Genomic DNA, 17,744 nt, shown 5'->3' with positions numbered 1-17,744 from the left:
CTCTTCCCCCTCCTCGCGGCCTCCCCTGATCTGTCCCATCCTTTTCAATTGCGCGATAAAGGATTATTGCGTTATCGACTCCACCCACCACGAAGAGATCGTCTTCTTGGTCGGCCAATAAAACAACGTAGCCATGTTTTACGAGGGACATCAAGCACGTTGCACGCCTCTTTCCGCTCGGTTCGCTACTTTATAAACGTCGAACGAGCTCCATGTACTGGCGAATTTCTACAACCCCTTCATGACTTTGTCGTAATACCATTTAGAATAGACGAAATAATTCGACTACAAAAGCAAATAATCAGGATGTGGGATAAGAAGTAAAACTAAGGAAGGATTTTGACCGATATGTATCTTATATTGCTAAAAATTATATTATAGATTATTCTGGTGTCTCCGACCTCCTCTCTCAACAATGTTTACATTTGAGCACGCTGGAAATTTAAGAGCAATAATAAGACAAATAAGAACGCTGTCGAGGAACGACCCTTGTAGTATAGCGTGCGATAACGCTAACGCATTGTAGAATCAATAACTGGATGCAATCTTGTTTTCGTGTAGTATATAGTGTAGTGAAAATGGAGCTGGCGATAAGGAGAGCCAGTTACGACATGCCACGTGATGAAATGTGTGACGCTTCTATGAAGGAGCTCGGCTCGGTCGCACGCGCCGACGTCAGCGTGACGTTCGAATGTCGAATAATACGGCAATTTAATGCGCGATCATTTTCCCTATAGCTATCGGACGGAGGAGACGATGTGAAAGGAAGTAGCCGATTTTATATATATTCACCCATTACAGCAACTCCATGTGACTCCTTTATATCTGGGTTACGATATACAGCAAAAAAAAATGATATTGCGACGAACAAAGGCAATTCGTGAGAGATAAATATACTGTATAATAGTTTATTTTGCATCATTGCATGAAATGTACTTCACGGTTTTAATTTCATTAAAATTAACACTACTAAATTAACAGTTAAAAAATTAAATTAAGTGTTGCCAATTATGTGTATAATTAGCAGCAATAAAAAGTTAAATAATTAAATTTTAAAATAATACATTCAGGATAATACTCTGCATTATAATTTCAAATTTTTCATAAAATGTAGTTTAACAAAATCAAACGCACATATCACTCACATTTGCTACGATCATATCACAACTCAAAAGACAAAATTTTTTAGAATATCACAGTTTCATTATTTCAAATCATTAAAATGTTGTGATATTAATTTTAAAACGCAATTTTAATATAATAACTAATTATAAAGGAATGATATTATGTTCTTTTAAAGAGTATATTTCCGTTCCTTTTTGCAAGTAAAACTAATTTTTGAATTATATCATATCATTATTGTGTGTAACAAGTGAGCGAAATCTATAATGAATTGCACGTATTACACTTAAAACGCAAGACAAAGACACACGGGAAAAAAAGATATAGTTTACACAACTAAAAATATTTAATTGTGAGCAATATAGAAACATCATCCGAGTTATCTTTATGTGATAGGAATGTGTATGGTTGATACGATTTAATTTACTTTGATGTGTCAACTACATCAATGTAATTAGGCGCGATCTGGTTGTGACAACCAAAACTTGGTTGGGGGATCATTTACTATGGATAAGTTATATATCCGTATAGTTACGTCACATGACATTATAAAGTATGGTGTATCCGTATAATAATAAGAATTAAATTATTAATAAGAATTTCTTGTTACATCATGCTATAAATTAAGTTGCAATTTCAAAAAGCAAAAGCGACTCACCACGCTTACAATTAAAAATACGTATATATGAAATGCCGTCATTGCTGCTGCAACATAATCTAACCTAACCATTGTACTATGGTTCAAGCAACCATAATATATACATAAATAGTTGCTCCATATTTTACTATTTAATCTGGTTGGCATCACCAGATTTCTGTGCAGACCAACCATACTGTTTTTTCCGTGCAATTATAATTTTACGTAACAATTACGAATAGATAACTATTTAAATGCAATGTAAGATAATTTAGTGCAAATTGTCTCCACTAATTCCATATTTTCGCGAAATACAATATTCCGCTCGAAATTATTGGTCGCCGTTTCCTCGCAGGAAGACAGCTACCGACTAGAATTCTTCTTGGCATCCGCGAAATTTGCACGTGTCGAATCAAAATTTGCACGTGTTGAATTCGCAGCGCGACTGCTTCTCTGTCGCAACAAAGACAAGGGTAAAGTCTAACAAAATGAGAGCCGTTCGTCTCTCTCGCCTCGTCTCTCTCGCCTCGTCTCTCTCAGTGTCAACTTCTGTGCGCGCTTTAAAGAGCCTGCTCGCTCGCTCACTCGCCCATGCGAGCGAGCACGCGTGAGAGACCGCACGGCACGCTTGTACCACGTACACACAATTACACTCACGCACGCCGCTTGTACGTGTAGCGAATTCGACGTGGGCTTCGTTAACCACTCAGCGAGCGGGAGAAGAGCGTTCCGGTTAACACGAACTTCAACACGAACTAGGACTGACGACGTCCATTTTAGATCTCGAGTGTGTTGCGCATCAAGAAACCCGTGTCACTCCCAGTTAAAATAGCGCACGTTACAATGGAATACGAAAAATCCCTTACAAGATATTTCATCCGTCCCCTCGTTAAAGCTTTCAGAATCGATTTTCATTCACAATCAGCGAAAATTGTGCACGTCACATTTGTGACTCTATTGTGACTCGATTGCATCAAATGTGTCTGTAACCGAATTAAAATTCCGTCAAAATAAATTCCTTTCATTTCGACACACAGGGATATAATGTACAACAATTTTACTTATTACATTTCACTCACTTGTTACAATGATATAACTAAAAAAATTGTCATTCTTTAGTTGTTTGCAGAAAAAAATGAGAAAAAAAGAAAGAACATACTTTTATTTTTCTACAGTTTGTATCAATTATTACGTCAAAATTGCATTTCAAAAAATTTTGTAATATTAATTTTGGAATGCAATTTTGGTTTAATAACTGATTGCAAAAAAATAAAAATGTATGTTCTTTTCTTTGTTCTTTATTTCTCTATTCTTTTTGAACAAACAACTAAAAAATGACAATCGATTGAAATTCATTTTCTAGAAAACTTCGTTTTTCGAGTTACGTCGTCGTAACAACACGTGAAAGAATTTTATCGACTGACATATAATTTTATCGATTGTAAGAGAGTCCATGAAATCCCTTACAGTGCCACAAAGATAAAAGTAAACGAAGGTAAAAGTCCACGAGAGAAACTTATCGTGAGAGATCGACGACGCATCGATATTGCACTGACATGTTGCACAAACAGTATCGCGCAACCGTCGAGAAACGATAACGATATACGTGAGGCCTGCAAGAGCAGGAAAGAAGAAAGAAGGCGGGAGAGGCGAGAACGCGAGTTGTCGCGTTTATTTTGAGCCCAGTACGAAGGCTAAACGGCGAATTACGAATTCCTGACGATTCGGTGGCTTCTCCTCGAGCGCTTCGTCACTCCTTCCTTCCCGAATTCATCTCGATTCTCCTTCCTCACGTGTTTCCCTGTGCTATTAATATGTTATGATAAGCACAGAGTTTGTGTGCACACCTAAGAATGTAATCGCGAGAGCAAAGATGCGCTTCGAGCAGCAAGATTGTCGTTTTACGAAGGAGATGGAATAATCACTGTAACCGCACTCTGCGCCACAGCGACGTGTTTATCATCTGATGACGCATATGAATACGCTATTTCCTTCGTGCCACGATATAACTTGCTCAGGATTGTCAGAAATTCCTCATCTTAAATTTTCATATCTTTTCCCTGATTTCCTGACAAAATTTTATGATTTTCCCTGAGACTTCAATAATATTTTGAAACTTTTTATACATATTTTCGTCCCGATTTATTATATGTACGGAAACTAAAATATTTTGTCGAGAGAGATCAGTTTAATATAACAATTTAAATTACTACACTGAGAAAAAAGTACTTGAAAATTTATTTGTGAGATATAAGGTTTATTTTTCTGAAATAAATCTCTTATTGAAAAATGGACGAAATAAATATTTATTTGTAGCAAATAAACCATCTATTTTATTTTCAAAATAAGTATTAATTTCATATAAATGTTTATTTTTTCTCGATATGAATCATTTAATTGCAAATTTCTTTTAATTTTTATGAATCGAACAAATAAGTAACATTCTAAGAGAACTATCTAACACTCGTAAAGTCATATATCGAATAAACACAAACGTAAAAGTATTTGTAATATTTGTATACACATATACACACAATTATACATATACTATATCACTGAAATAAGCATTTATCTGAATATATTTTCTAAATAGCACGTTGCTACACTGAGAAAAAGATACTTAAAAATTTATTCGTGATAATATATTTATTTCACTAAAATAAATATTTATTTAAATACGAAAAAAAATTTTCTTCCTAGCAAATAAGCCATCTATTTCATTTTTTACAATTAATTAGATATGTTTCACAAAAATGTATATTTCGTCATCACAATCAAATTTTTTCATAACTAATAAATATCGAAGGAAATGTCGTAAGTAATTTGCTTTACGATATTTCAAATTTCAACATTTGTCTTTCTAAGAATTTTCTAGAAAATTTTGCAAAATTCTCTGATTTTTCCCCAGTTTCTTTAACAATTTTCAATTTCCTTAATAATTCGTTGATTTCTATGATTTTTAATTTTTCTGTGGCAATTCTCAATGTATATTTGTGTGTGTGTGTGTGTGTGTGTGTGTGTGCGTGCGTGCGTGCGTGCGTGCGTGCGTGCGTGCGTGCGTGCGTGCGTGCGTGTGTGTGTGAGAGAGAGAGAGAAATTTTGTGGAACAATCAAAAACACATAGAAAATAGTTGGCTTAATACACGAATGTTATTTCGAGACTCTCGCTTTCGAAATTTTGTTTGTTCAACTTTTATAGCTTCGTATTACGTATCGCGGAGAAATATCGACACAACATGCTTACGTCCCACGTGATATCTAAACTAAAGTATCGTACTTCTCGGCGAAAGCAAATAAATGTTTGTTACAAATCGAGAATGACATAAGGTAAACGTTCCAGTGTCCGGACATGTACCTGTGTCCGGATACTTACATAAAATTTATTATTATTAATTTCAAATGCTTTCTTACAGTATTATAATTTAATTACATTTAAAGATTACAATTAAATTATAATATTACGTTTTAAAAAAGTGTATTTGAGACTAATATTAACTTAAATAAATAAAGTGTTATGTAAATGGACGTAGGTTTTATCCGTACATAGGTACATGTCCAGTCACTGGGATCGGACAGTACCTATGTCCGAACAGTTACACAAAACTTTATTTATTTAAATTAATATTAATCTCAAATCCTTTTTTTAGCTTAAAGATCAATTTGAATTAGTTATCTTTTGTCATTAAACATCTATTTATATTATTATTAGCATATTAATTTTCCAATTGTGGTCGGACACTGGGACAATTACGTTTCAGTGTCCGACCGGCTTGTCCGGCCACTGCACTGGTACATTGACGCATTCTATTATTTATTTAAATATTTTAATTAATAATTGTTATAAGTGGGTTCAAATAATTTTTCCTTGCTTAAGGGAGTCTTGAGTTTTCAAATGACTACAAAATTATATTAAAAACCTTTTTGATATTATAAATTGTATTATTTATGAGAACTTAACGCTTAAACGTCCGGCTACTAGAACATTTACCTTAAATACCATTTTCGCGTAATTCGTCGAGCGTGCTTCTAACAATCTGTCTCGGATGAAATCTTACTTAAGCTTTATCTACCGAGTACACAAATACATCCACGTGATTTTGCACGTGTTTAATGTATAGATACTATAGAGTATCGAGGTCGTGACAGAAACCCGAAATAACCAACTGTGCTTGTGGTAGCGACAACGGCATGAGTGGACGTAGGCATGTGACAGTGGCATCGGAAATGGATTCAATCTCCTAATGATGTAGATATTACGAGCGAGAGATGCATTGCCCACATTCTCCCCTCTTCCTCGCTCCTTCTCATCCTCCCGTCGTCCGTCTCGCTTGTTGACACCGTTACAGATACGAGCCGATATTACGGCGGATTAGCGAAATAATCTTCCCTTTGAATCACAATCGACACGACGCAGACCCAATGACTCGCATCCAGTGACACTGACACACTAACATCATTTTGCACGGCGGCAGTAAGACGCCGGTTGGCGCGACGACCTTCGAAAGCCGAGAGTTTCGTAGCATTTGCTGTTTGTCACTAATCTCCTTGAATGCTCCTTATTAAAAGCGATTTATCAAGTCACTCTCGCAGCCGCTCGCGTCGACGTTCGACGTTTCGTTTTTCGAAATTTCGCACGAAATTAAACACGGTCGGAGACCGTTCCGCGAATGTCGCCTCCTGGGAATACGTTTCTCATTTGAATACACGGATCTTTGCGAGAAGCCAATTACACTCGCTTAACCTAGAGATCGGTCGTCTTGCATCCGCGAAAGTAACCCAAAACATTTATTCCCGCAAATATTTATGCAACGCATAAAAAATGTATGCCTATATACTTCATACAACGTAATTGCAATTTTATTGATAATAAATAGTCATCACATAATTCTAGAGTAATGTTTTTTTAATAAGTGAAGATTATTAAGATACCGAAGTTCAACATGAAATAATCGATAGTTCGATAATCATGCATTCCATTTGCCTAATTAATAAAATTAAATCATGAAAGTAATAAAAATAATTCTTTCTCTTTTGGATAATATCTACTACAATCGAGTTGAAACAAATTAAATCTTAATAACTTTTCATTATTAATAGAATTAATTATTTTAAGTATATTTCATATTTAATTGTACTATTTATCATTAAATAATAGATATATAAATTATCAATTTTATTATTAATAAATTATAAAACAGAAATAATGTCCATAATACGATCACGCACGAAAATCGAGATATACTATATTACTGCAATTGTGGATTTTGCTTTTGAAAATTATAGTCACACAACGATATTGAAATTTCAGCCATCGAATTCACGGACAATCAATGGTTTTCAACTCGGTCGAGATTTCGATTTTCTTTTCTACCGAGTTGACATTGAATGCATCTAACGACCATGCCAAAGAGAACCCCCAATGCGCGTTTAGCTTCGCATTACCTCGGCATAATTGAAATCCGTACGTCCAGTTACGGCTTACTCATTGTGGGCATAATCGATTACGCAACGCACGGCAACACGCTCGGTGCTTAAGCTGAACTTATGAATATGTGTAAAGACGCTTATTGCTCACAAAAAGCAGAGGATATCCGTCGTGAGAGAAAACGAATTGAGAAATCCTTCTGCGCCAAAAACACATCGATCGAGCATCGAGATCGTTTTCATACATTTATGCTATTGAAAATTTTTGAAAAAACTACGGAATTTAGCAATATTAAATAATACAGTATTTTTAAACGGAATATAATACCTAAATTATAATTCCGCTACTGCGCTAATTAGCTGCACTGAGAAAAATTGCAATTATAATTACAATTTTTTCAGTGTTAACATTTTTTTGATAAAATTATAAATATAATTATCATTATTTACATTATAGCAGTAATAACAGATGTAACTGGAGCCTCTATAATTACTTTATGTAATTACAGTTACAAAAACGCTTTTCTCTGTGTGCTGATATATTCGAACATTAACGTTACTTTAAAATTGATCGCGATTCGATGATTGCCCGAGTTGTATGATTTCGATGGTTCTTTGTTGTGTTTTATTGTCTCTCTAAAAAATAATCGGAAAATATGGAGAATTGGATTTACATCGCGCTGATATCGCAACGACCATATTATCAGAGAATTTAAAACTAATTTCTATATTCAAGCTTAACTAAAACATAACATCATCTGTGAGAGAGAGAGAGAGAGAGAGAGAGAGAGAGAAAGAGAGAGAATTAACTCTAAAGCGCATCAAATAAACGGCACCAATAATAATAATAAATCGTTCATCAACTGCACATATCAGAAACTCAAACTCATCGGGCGCACTCAATTCATTCGCGTTCATTATCACGACGGGCGGGTGTACATTATCGGACATTATCGGCGCTCTTATGCCATCAGATTATATATCACGTTGTGCTGATTCGCCTCTCAAACGCCGTTTTCAAATCAAATCAAATCCACCTGACGCAGCGAGCGGAGTGTATTTCGTAAGCCACACAGGAACAAACTCTGTTCATGTTAGCCGTACCACGAAGTCGTAATTTTATTATGAAGTCGAACGCCCCACGGCAACACTTTGTACGCGAGAAGGCTTCGCTACGACAATTCTTCGGCTCGTCGGAAATCATCATCGTCTCATCGTCCGACAATAACTGCATTCTTTGATACTTTTACGACGGCAGGATTTTTTCCCGCGTCGTACCGAACTCTTTTAATGATCATCATAAAAGACTTTCTTCGCGTGGATCCTGAATTTTCTGCGAGACGAGATAGCGCACGCGTCCGTAACGCCGATAAAATTTATCGCCCTCATTGCATCTCTTTTCCTATCGAGTATAATCCTAAAGTGTTTTCACTTATTTTCCTGCATTTCCCATCCGAGACCTACGCTCGTAAATCATTGGCGCAATTCAAATGTCCTATGACGGGAAACAGCCGCAATCTTGAAAACCGTTTCAAATAATTTTGTCATGGCGAAAAATAGAGGTTGTTGCTATTATTTAGTTCAATTCAAAAATATGAAATAAGTTTTTTAAATATATAGATTAAATATATAGATTTAAAAATGTAATAAAGATATAAAATATAATGTATTTAAAAATATAAAATCTTTCACAATATTTATGCAAGCTATAAAAATGTTTCATTAACTAATTCTAGTTTTAACTAATTTAACATTTCTTCTTTTTTTTTAATATTAATACAATTGTTTCTAATATATGATAATTGAAAAATAAATTATGTTACGTATCTCTCAGTATTCGATTTCCTCGCGTTTAACCTAAATACACACAGAATGCGCATAAGATAATCGAGACGCTTTGTCTGATGTTTTTGACTGAGGTTGATGCGTCTCTCGCGGCCATTTTTAAAAGGCAACCATGACTTCTCGGCATTAACATCGGATCTTTCTCCCTCCTCTCGGTCGTCCTCTCCTCGTCTTCACGCTTATGTAACGCGAAGTTAGAACCACGACACGCGATAGTGAACAAGAAGGAATGAAGTCAACGAAAAATGCGTTTATTATTTCAATTATTGTCGCTGTAATTTCTTTCGATCGAACGAAAAAAAAGACTCAGTATGCCTATGTAAGTATAGACTGTTTTCTTTGTTGAATTATTTATGCACTTTATCAAATAAGTTATTAATAACAGAAGACGATAAATACTTCCTATCTCTCGTGTTCTAAGAAAAATAACGTTGGTAGTGACGTCAACACTCTGTTTAGCCGGGCATAATTAATTAGCGATTATCGGCACGTCTAAAAGTGTAACCACGCTTCGGAAAAAAAGAAATTTAACGTTTGCATCGGACAGTTCTATCGATATAATGAATTATTTTACTGAATATAATGAATTATTTTACTGAATTATTATTACAGAAGGTAAATGAGATTGGATCGTGTATATGATAGCGCATGTACCGGATGGCGCAGCGGGAAAAATCCGAGCGAAAGAACGTTCAGAAGGAGCAAGAAGATGTGAAACAGGATGACGAATCGAGATGAAGTTTCAAGACCTAGTTTCAAGACCGTAAAATTCCGCTAACTGAATCATTCTTTCTTCACCAATATCATATGTAGAAACACAAAAAGACACAAAAATTATACCTCACTGAGAAATAAATGTGACAATGTAGTTCACAATAAAATGTATCGATATACGATACAAATATTATGACTAAAAATAATTATGCTTAATAATGACATTATAAATATACAATTTTTATCTTTTATTTCATGAAAAATAATTAAATTTTAATTTGATGCTAAGTTGCCCAAAATAATTATTTGATAAGTAATAAAAATATAACACGGAAAGAATAATTTTAAAAAAGTATTTAAATATTTATAATAAACTAAATACAGATCTGAAAATAACTGTGTTTGGATCATCAAAGTAATTATGTTAATGCTTAAAATGTTAAGAATGCTTTAGAATGCTCTGCAAAAAGTTTTAACATTCTAGCAATTTAAGAGCCCTATAATTATTTTGATGGTACAAATAAAATTATTTTCTGACCTGTATCTTACCAAATTTTTAAACACTAGCAAAATCGTTCTTTTTATAAAGAGAAGCTTAAACTTCCAGTAAAATTTTGTCTGAAGAAAAATTAGCGTGAAGACCAGTGAAAGTTTGTCAATGTAGTTCAAAAATAGCTTTGTATCTATTATTCATGTTTTATTCTCATTTTTCGTCACAGTTGGGCCTTCGACCTCCTGCTTCTATGACGTCATCAAAGGACATATTTCCCCTACCTGCTGTATTCTGAGAAAAATGTGGCCGAAACAGAGGAGATTCATCGTCCTTGGACAACGATAAAGTCTCGGGAGGGAAAATCCGGGACACGCCGCCGGTTCGTAAAATAACGAGATTTATTTTATGGACAGAGATGGATCGGCCGTAAAACGTCGGTTGGAACGACCTGTGACGTTTTTCCTGCTTCTTGTAACGCGGTAGCACAAAGCGGCACCAACGTCCTCGGCGTTTTCCTCTTAAAGCAGCGCATCCGGCCCACGCAGTTTTTTAACCCATTATACTCATAGCTAATAGATTACTTGTAGCTAATACTTAACCATCAACAAAAGCGTAATAAAACTTTAATATTATCATTAGTAACATTGAATAAAACACAAACAAATTTAAAAAAACACGATTGTATCGTAAATTTTATGTAAATAAATACTAATAATAAAATAAAAATTAAACTGTTAATAAAATTATATAATTATAATTATTTTTTATACCGCGCGCGGTATAAAGAACAATATTCGTACACGCGTATATTCTTTACTTATTATTTATAATCGCTTCTTGATATTTATTAAATCTATAAGTATTCATCTTAAAAATGAATAAAAATGAATATCAGAAGACGACAACAGATTATTAGCTAAAGGGAAGAACCTCACGATGCTTGTTGAAGTTTAACACGTGACTCTATTTCGGGTTGATTCATAGCCAAGTATTTATTTTCGAGAATGGTTTTCCCATAGTGGAAATACGTGAGGTGAGCTATTCCCATGGATACGCGGTAGGAGAATGAATTTGGATAACATTTGATTGGTTATTCCAGTATAACCAGCGCTATTATACATCAGAAAGTACATGTTGGAACATATTTGATTGGTTATTTCCAGACTGGTTATTGCTTATACCGCCATTATGCGCAATAGATCACCTTACGTATTTCTACCATGGGTTTTCCTAGCTATAAAGTGTCGTGACAGAAAAAACCGTTACTTCTGTCACTTTAGAACCATAGCACAGGTCGAACTTTTGTACAAACAGGAGAATTTATGATACCTTTTCTGAATAGATTTTTCAACTAATCGTCTTCCCTTTTCCACAAAAAAAAAAAAAATAAAACAGTGTCTCATATTTCTTGCACAGCTGCATATTTCATGACTAGCACTAGTATCAGAATCTGTCTTTAAATCCTAGATAAACACCAAGGCAACCGAAGCACAACTTTCGACCGGAGATTTATCCGCCATCCACAAACAACGGACATTAAAATGCGAGCGAATACTCGACGCGCTGCAACGTCGCTGCCCGACGACAAAGTGTTATCGCCCTGCGACGACAACGGCAGTAAGAAAATTGCTTTCTTCGCTATGTCGGATTTCCTGTCGGAATGGCGAGCACACATTCGATGAACGTGATTCATAAAAGCGGAGCTTTGACAATGTTAAACGCCACAAGATGAATCACACAATTGGCGCGAACGCATTGTTTTGTTGGCGTCGCTATTTTGGGAACTTTTGCTTTTGTCGCGCAAATTAAGCGTCGAATCAAACAATAGCGGTGGGTTTACACGGCAGGATTTTTGGGCGGTAAATCGAGCGGTTTGCCGCTTGATATAAAAACCGTGCTAAAAAAACAAGCTTGAAAAATTCCAGGGAAATGTTGGAAAATTTTTGATCAAATGGGACAAACTGTAAAATACAGTAGGTTTCTTTTTTAACCTTTAAGTAAATAGGTGGTTTAAAGATACGCAAGTTGATACTTCGGATGTTCAGAACAGTTTTTAATGAAAAATTTTTAATTTTATAGTTATATTTCTTAATTCTATATTGTGTTTAGTTATATTCTTATAAGATAGAAGGATATAAAAGTAATCAACTTTAAGACTTTTGAACAATACCATTTTTTTCTTCAAAACAAGGTTTTAAAGGAGAAAATAGGTGATATATCAGGGATTCTGCAACCACTCTATCTACTTAAAAGGTTAATCCTTAACACAATGATTTTCCGGTCCTTTTTACCACACACAATAGGTTGTTCGTGTCCCCAACACGATTTCTAATGTTTATCTTTTACAAGTACACAAAAATTATTAAGTGATTCTTCTTACACTGAAAAAATGTCTGGTTAAAAATGAATGAATCAGAAAATTCTGATTTATCAATCAGAATTCCAGTTATCTCACTAGAATTTAGATTAATCCAAAAAATTCTAATTCGTCCATTTTCAACTAGAATTCCGATTATCCAGACATTTTTCTCATATTTTAAAATTTTAGAAAGTATTTATGAAATCAAAGAAAAAGAAAAGAATAGAGCATTATTTAGCCAGGTGCTCCTAGTATTTGAAAGAAAAGAAATGCGCAGGACACGAATGATTCAATCGTGTGTATGCTAATAATAAAAGTTAAGATTATTATCGGTCACAGATAAATCGAGCGTACGTTCTATAATGCAACACTCTACAGAAGACGTTCTGCAAAACGCGCTTGTAAAGTAGCGGATTATCGCAAAAACACTTGCGCAATATACCGAAGCGAGACGCGGCAAGAAGGAGAGAGTGAGACTGCGATAATAATCATGAGCAACGTCGTTACCGTCGACGTAGACTTTTCACGCGTGTTAATCAATCGGTTTTCCAGCCGCAAGAAAAATAAGTTGCCGGCTAGGCGCAAGATACATCTCATTGCACGTGTCGGCTATCGATCGATCGATCGGCATTTCATCCAACCAACGGTGGAATTGAAAGCGCAAATCGCGGCGGTCGACCCTGACTTTTCGAGCCGATCGATTATCTCGAGACAACATTCAACACGCATTGAACGACGCTTCCGATGCAACCGCTCACTACTGAGAGATGATATTTGATATCTGATAGATGACAGACTCATGTTAATCGTGAAGTAGGAAAGCTAATGCAACACAATACGTTTATGCGATAAACGTCAGTCAACGCGCTTAATTGGATTAATTACTTATTTTCAAACAAGTAAATGATTATCGCATCGAGCTAACGTAGAATTTCTTCAGTGACCTTAAATCGTTCTGTGATTACTGAGAAATTGACTGTTATGCGGCTATCAGTTCCTATAAATAATCTAAACACTGTTATAAGAGATACAATTTGGAACAAAAATGTTCGCATTTATCTCAAATATATAATATTTAATATCGTTCGATGGTAAACTATTACGAGGTCTGTCGCATAAATGTAATATTTCGAAATCTCTAAAAATCTCTGGTTTCGTAAAGTGGCATCTACAAAATTTTAAAAACGTAAAACTTTAGCTTAAACTTTAAGTTGTAAGAATCAATCACAATCGAAATGAGGAGAATAATTGACTGTGGTTCGTCATTTTCTTACAATTTAAGGCTTAAAGCTTAAATTTTAAGCCTTAAAATCTCATTGTACACCTAGACATCGCTTAAGAGAACTTCGACAATTCATATCATCTTGAACATCAAACATCGTAACATAAACGTCATGATTCGTCATTACCGCTCGTGTTGCATAAATCAATATTTTTGAACAGCGAAAACTCGTCAATGACTGCATTCAGCAAAAAAGCTACTTTGCAAATGTGATTCTTTAATATAATTGGTTCCTCACAGATCCAAATAGATCCAATAACTAAATAATAAAGTACAAATCCAATAATAAAACAAGATTCTGAGAATCATAAAGTAAAAGGAAAGAAAATATGAATTAACAGTACGTGAATTATTGTGTATATTCACCAATAATTAAACACAACAGTATAAATACATATCGCATACGTTGAAAAGTATAAACCAATCATATCAAAGAATCTCACAACAGTTGCAGAACTACTTTTTCTACGGAACGCAGCCGATGTTTTTCGCGACCTTGAATAATCACGAAACTCGCCAAAGAATGCATTCACATGAAAAAGTAGTTTTGCAAATGTAAGATTTTTTAATATAATTGTTTTCCTGCCTTTAGCTCCTTACAGATTTAAATGTATAAATCCAATAATAAAATAAGACTCTGAGAATCATGAAGTAAAAGGTAGAAAACAGTATAAGTTAACAGTACGTAATTATTGGTAATATTATTGTGTATTTTCTCACCAATAATTACAACAGTGTAAGTAGGTACATGAACTTGTTTAAATGTAAAATTAATCGTATTAAGGAATCTCATAACAGTTGTAGAGTTGCTTTTTCTGTTGAACGTAGCCAATGGCAGCAAAAAAACATCTTTGCAACTGTATGATTCTTCAATATGGACACTGATTTATACATTTAGATCCAGTGAGGAATTAACAGCAAAAACCAATCATATTAAAGAATCTCACAACAGTTGCAGAACTTCTTTTTTTGCTGAACGTAGTCAATGTTTCTCGCGACCTTGAATAATCACGCGTGACAGGCTACCTGACAAATTATTAAATTATAGGTCGCTGGTGAACCAGCTTTTCCAAATAACGAGGATTAAGCTGGCGCGACATTTCGCGGCGCGGCGTTGGCTGATTACACGTTTCGCAACGAAACCATCATGAGCTAGCCGGCCAACTCGTAATTCTCGCAAAGAAAAGAGGACTCGACTCTCACCGTGCGTTCAGGAGGAGCGAGCAACGATGACGCCTGTCGTCGTCGTCGTTGTCGTCGTCGTTGTCACGTAGACCGAGGGCGATCTCGTCGGGTTATCACTATTATTGCCGGGATAATCACACGAGGCACTCGTCAACGACGGCGAAGGCACTCTCATTCTCTCGCCGGGTTGGCGCGTCGTGACGTAAGCGGCACGAGGGGGAGCGGCTAATCCAAGAAGCGCGCGCTCTCCTGCTCGTTGCACACCGAGAAAAATCGGGATGAAACCGGAGTAAAAAAAAAACTCCTTCGGAAAGGATAACACTCGTGGGACGATGAGAGAACTATTCCGCGGACACTGCGTCGCGCACTCGCGGCGATGACATATTCCGATAACGAGATAGACGACGGGAAATCCAACGACTGAAAGTGGAGGAGCGGAAAACACTATTCCGAGGAAAAGAGGGGGAACTGATATCCGCACCAACACTGCGTGTCTCGCGCGAGACAACGCGATTATCTTTCTCTTTCTCTCTTTCTTTCCACGTAATTATCTGTAAACGGCACACACACACGCACGTAAAGGACAAAGATGCACACTCACGTCAATTGGAAATCGTACGGGTTATCGAGACAAGTGACGAGACTCGCGAACGAAACGTAGTAACGAGCGTTCCGCGCCAGACGATGGTCGACGAGAAACTGGCACCTTCCGGTCGAGACGGGGCGAAGGGCGCGGGACGGGACCGAGATAGACGCGCACGCCGAACGAGATATACACATACACACGGTGCACGTATGTGGGTGCTCGTTGTGTATCGGTACGCGCGAGAGGAGCGAGCGCGTGTCGGGCGATCCGAGAGAGCGCGGCGCGGAGAGGGATGGAGACCGAACGAGGAAGAGCGAAGAGTGGGAAAGAGGAAAGGAAGCGGGGCGCGGGAAGGAGGACGGAGGGGAAAATCCGCGACACTAGCGACCACCGTCACAGAGACGGCTGACTACTACTCCTCGCTCTTTCAACGAGAAAACATGGGAGAAGGAGAAAGACATGAGATGTAGAGAGAGAAAATCACCGAGAGCTGCACACGCCGCGAGAACACGAGGAGAGGAGAAAAAGGCGCGCGAGCGAGCGCGGACGAACGAGCGCGTGTGCGCGCACCAGTCGGTATGCGTCCGGTGATTTTCGTGTGCGTGCACGTGGAAGAGAGAGAGAGAGAGGGGGGGGGGAGGGAACGGTCGACAAGAGATTGAACCGAGAGAAACCGCGAGAGGAAAGGAGCGAGAGTTATATCGGTTCGAGAGATACACACAGAGAGAAGGGAGCGAGACAGAGGAGTGGGAGGTTATCAAAATGGCCGCGCGCGCAACCTACTCCACGTCCTCTTCCTCCTCCTCCTCCTCCATCTCTTGCTCCTGTTCCTCTTGCTCCTCCACCACCTCCGCCACCTCTATTCCTACGCCACTATTCCTCCACCTCGTCCGAGTGCACCGCACCGCGCCACGCGGAAACCGCCAGGCGCAATGCCGTCCGATATAATGGTAGTGAACTATCGTGACAGTCCAGCAGGCCGTTGGTGGTGTGGTGGTAGTGGCTCGTGCTCGATGCGGTGTAATGTATATAAGTCGGTGAAACGGCGGGTTGAGACTGTTGAGAGAGCGGGAGAAGGAAACAGAAGCTGTCGCGCGCGCCGTCCTCGCGAAGTCGGAATGAAGAAGAACCCTTACGATATTCAACGAGACACTCGGATTTTGTGATTGAAAGTTATTGCAAAATGACAGAAAAATGACGGGTTTTAATGGCTAGTCATGAGAGACGTGGTTAAATAATAATTTAATTAAATTCATCAAACAAAATTGTAATTATTGAAAAGATACTACATGTGTACAAACAAATAAAGATACAATAAAATAATTTCAAGTCAAGATGAAGAAAAATTTTTACGATATTTAACGAAACATTTGGATTTTGCGGTCGAAAGTTTATTGCGAAAAAATAGAAAAATAATAGGCTTAAACAGTAATTAAAAATCATAAGAGAAACGTAATTAAATAACAATTAAGTCTTCATCAAATGAAATTATAATCATCGAAGAGACATTACAATATGTAAAAGAATACAACAAAATAAAATAATTTCAAATCGAGATGAAGAAAAATCTTTACGGTGTTTAACTCGGATTTAGCAACCAAAAGTTATTATAAAATAAAATAGAAAAATAATGCACTTTGAATGATTAAGGGAAATAATCACAAAAAAGGGAAATAATTAAATAATTGAATTAAATTTTCGTCAAATAAAATTGTAATCATTAAAAAGAGAGTTAAAAGATACATAATAAAAAATAGAAACAAGACAAAAAATAGTTATAGTAGGGGAGAGTTGCCGAATGCGTACTGGTCGCACAAATTGTACCTTATCAATATTTTATATTACTAGTTAATATAGACAATATTTAGTAACAATAATATAAAATATATGAGAAATGAATAATATAGACAAAAATATAATAGCCTACATCTTGTTTTATGGATGTTAGCGGCGTTTTAAAAAATCAGGTACATCTGATATTAATTTTTAATCAACTTATGTAGCTGATAACAACGCGATCATCCAATTTTATTATAAATTTTTGTATTTTTATAAAAGAAGATTTATTGTAGAGTATTTTACATTCACTGTATATAT

General features: G+C 36.4%; 1 protein-coding gene across 5 annotated transcripts in view; it reads right to left on the bottom strand.

Moving 5' to 3' along the window:
- Nucleotides 1–17,744, bottom strand: part of lilli (AF4/FMR2 family member lilliputian) — a 323,624-nt gene that overhangs the window by 188,182 nt on the left and 117,698 nt on the right. Inside the window, exon 1 of one of the 5 annotated variants that reach the window (XM_018445977.1) lies at nt 15,080–15,738. The exons of the other annotated variants lie outside the window; for them this stretch is intronic. The gene's annotated coding sequence lies outside the window, so the exon portion shown is untranslated. Of the gene's footprint in view, nt 1–15,079; nt 15,739–17,744 lie in introns of those variants that run through there. 5 annotated transcript variants of the gene reach the window in all.

Source organism: Mycetomoellerius zeteki, unplaced genomic scaffold, assembly GCF_001594055.1.
Source record: "Mycetomoellerius zeteki isolate Tzet28-1 unplaced genomic scaffold, Tzet1.0 scaffold172, whole genome shotgun sequence".
Taxonomy (NCBI): Eukaryota; Metazoa; Arthropoda; class Insecta; order Hymenoptera; family Formicidae; genus Mycetomoellerius; species Mycetomoellerius zeteki.
The sequence above is the reverse complement of the archived record's forward strand: the minus strand, read 5'-3'. Positions and strand labels throughout refer to the sequence as shown.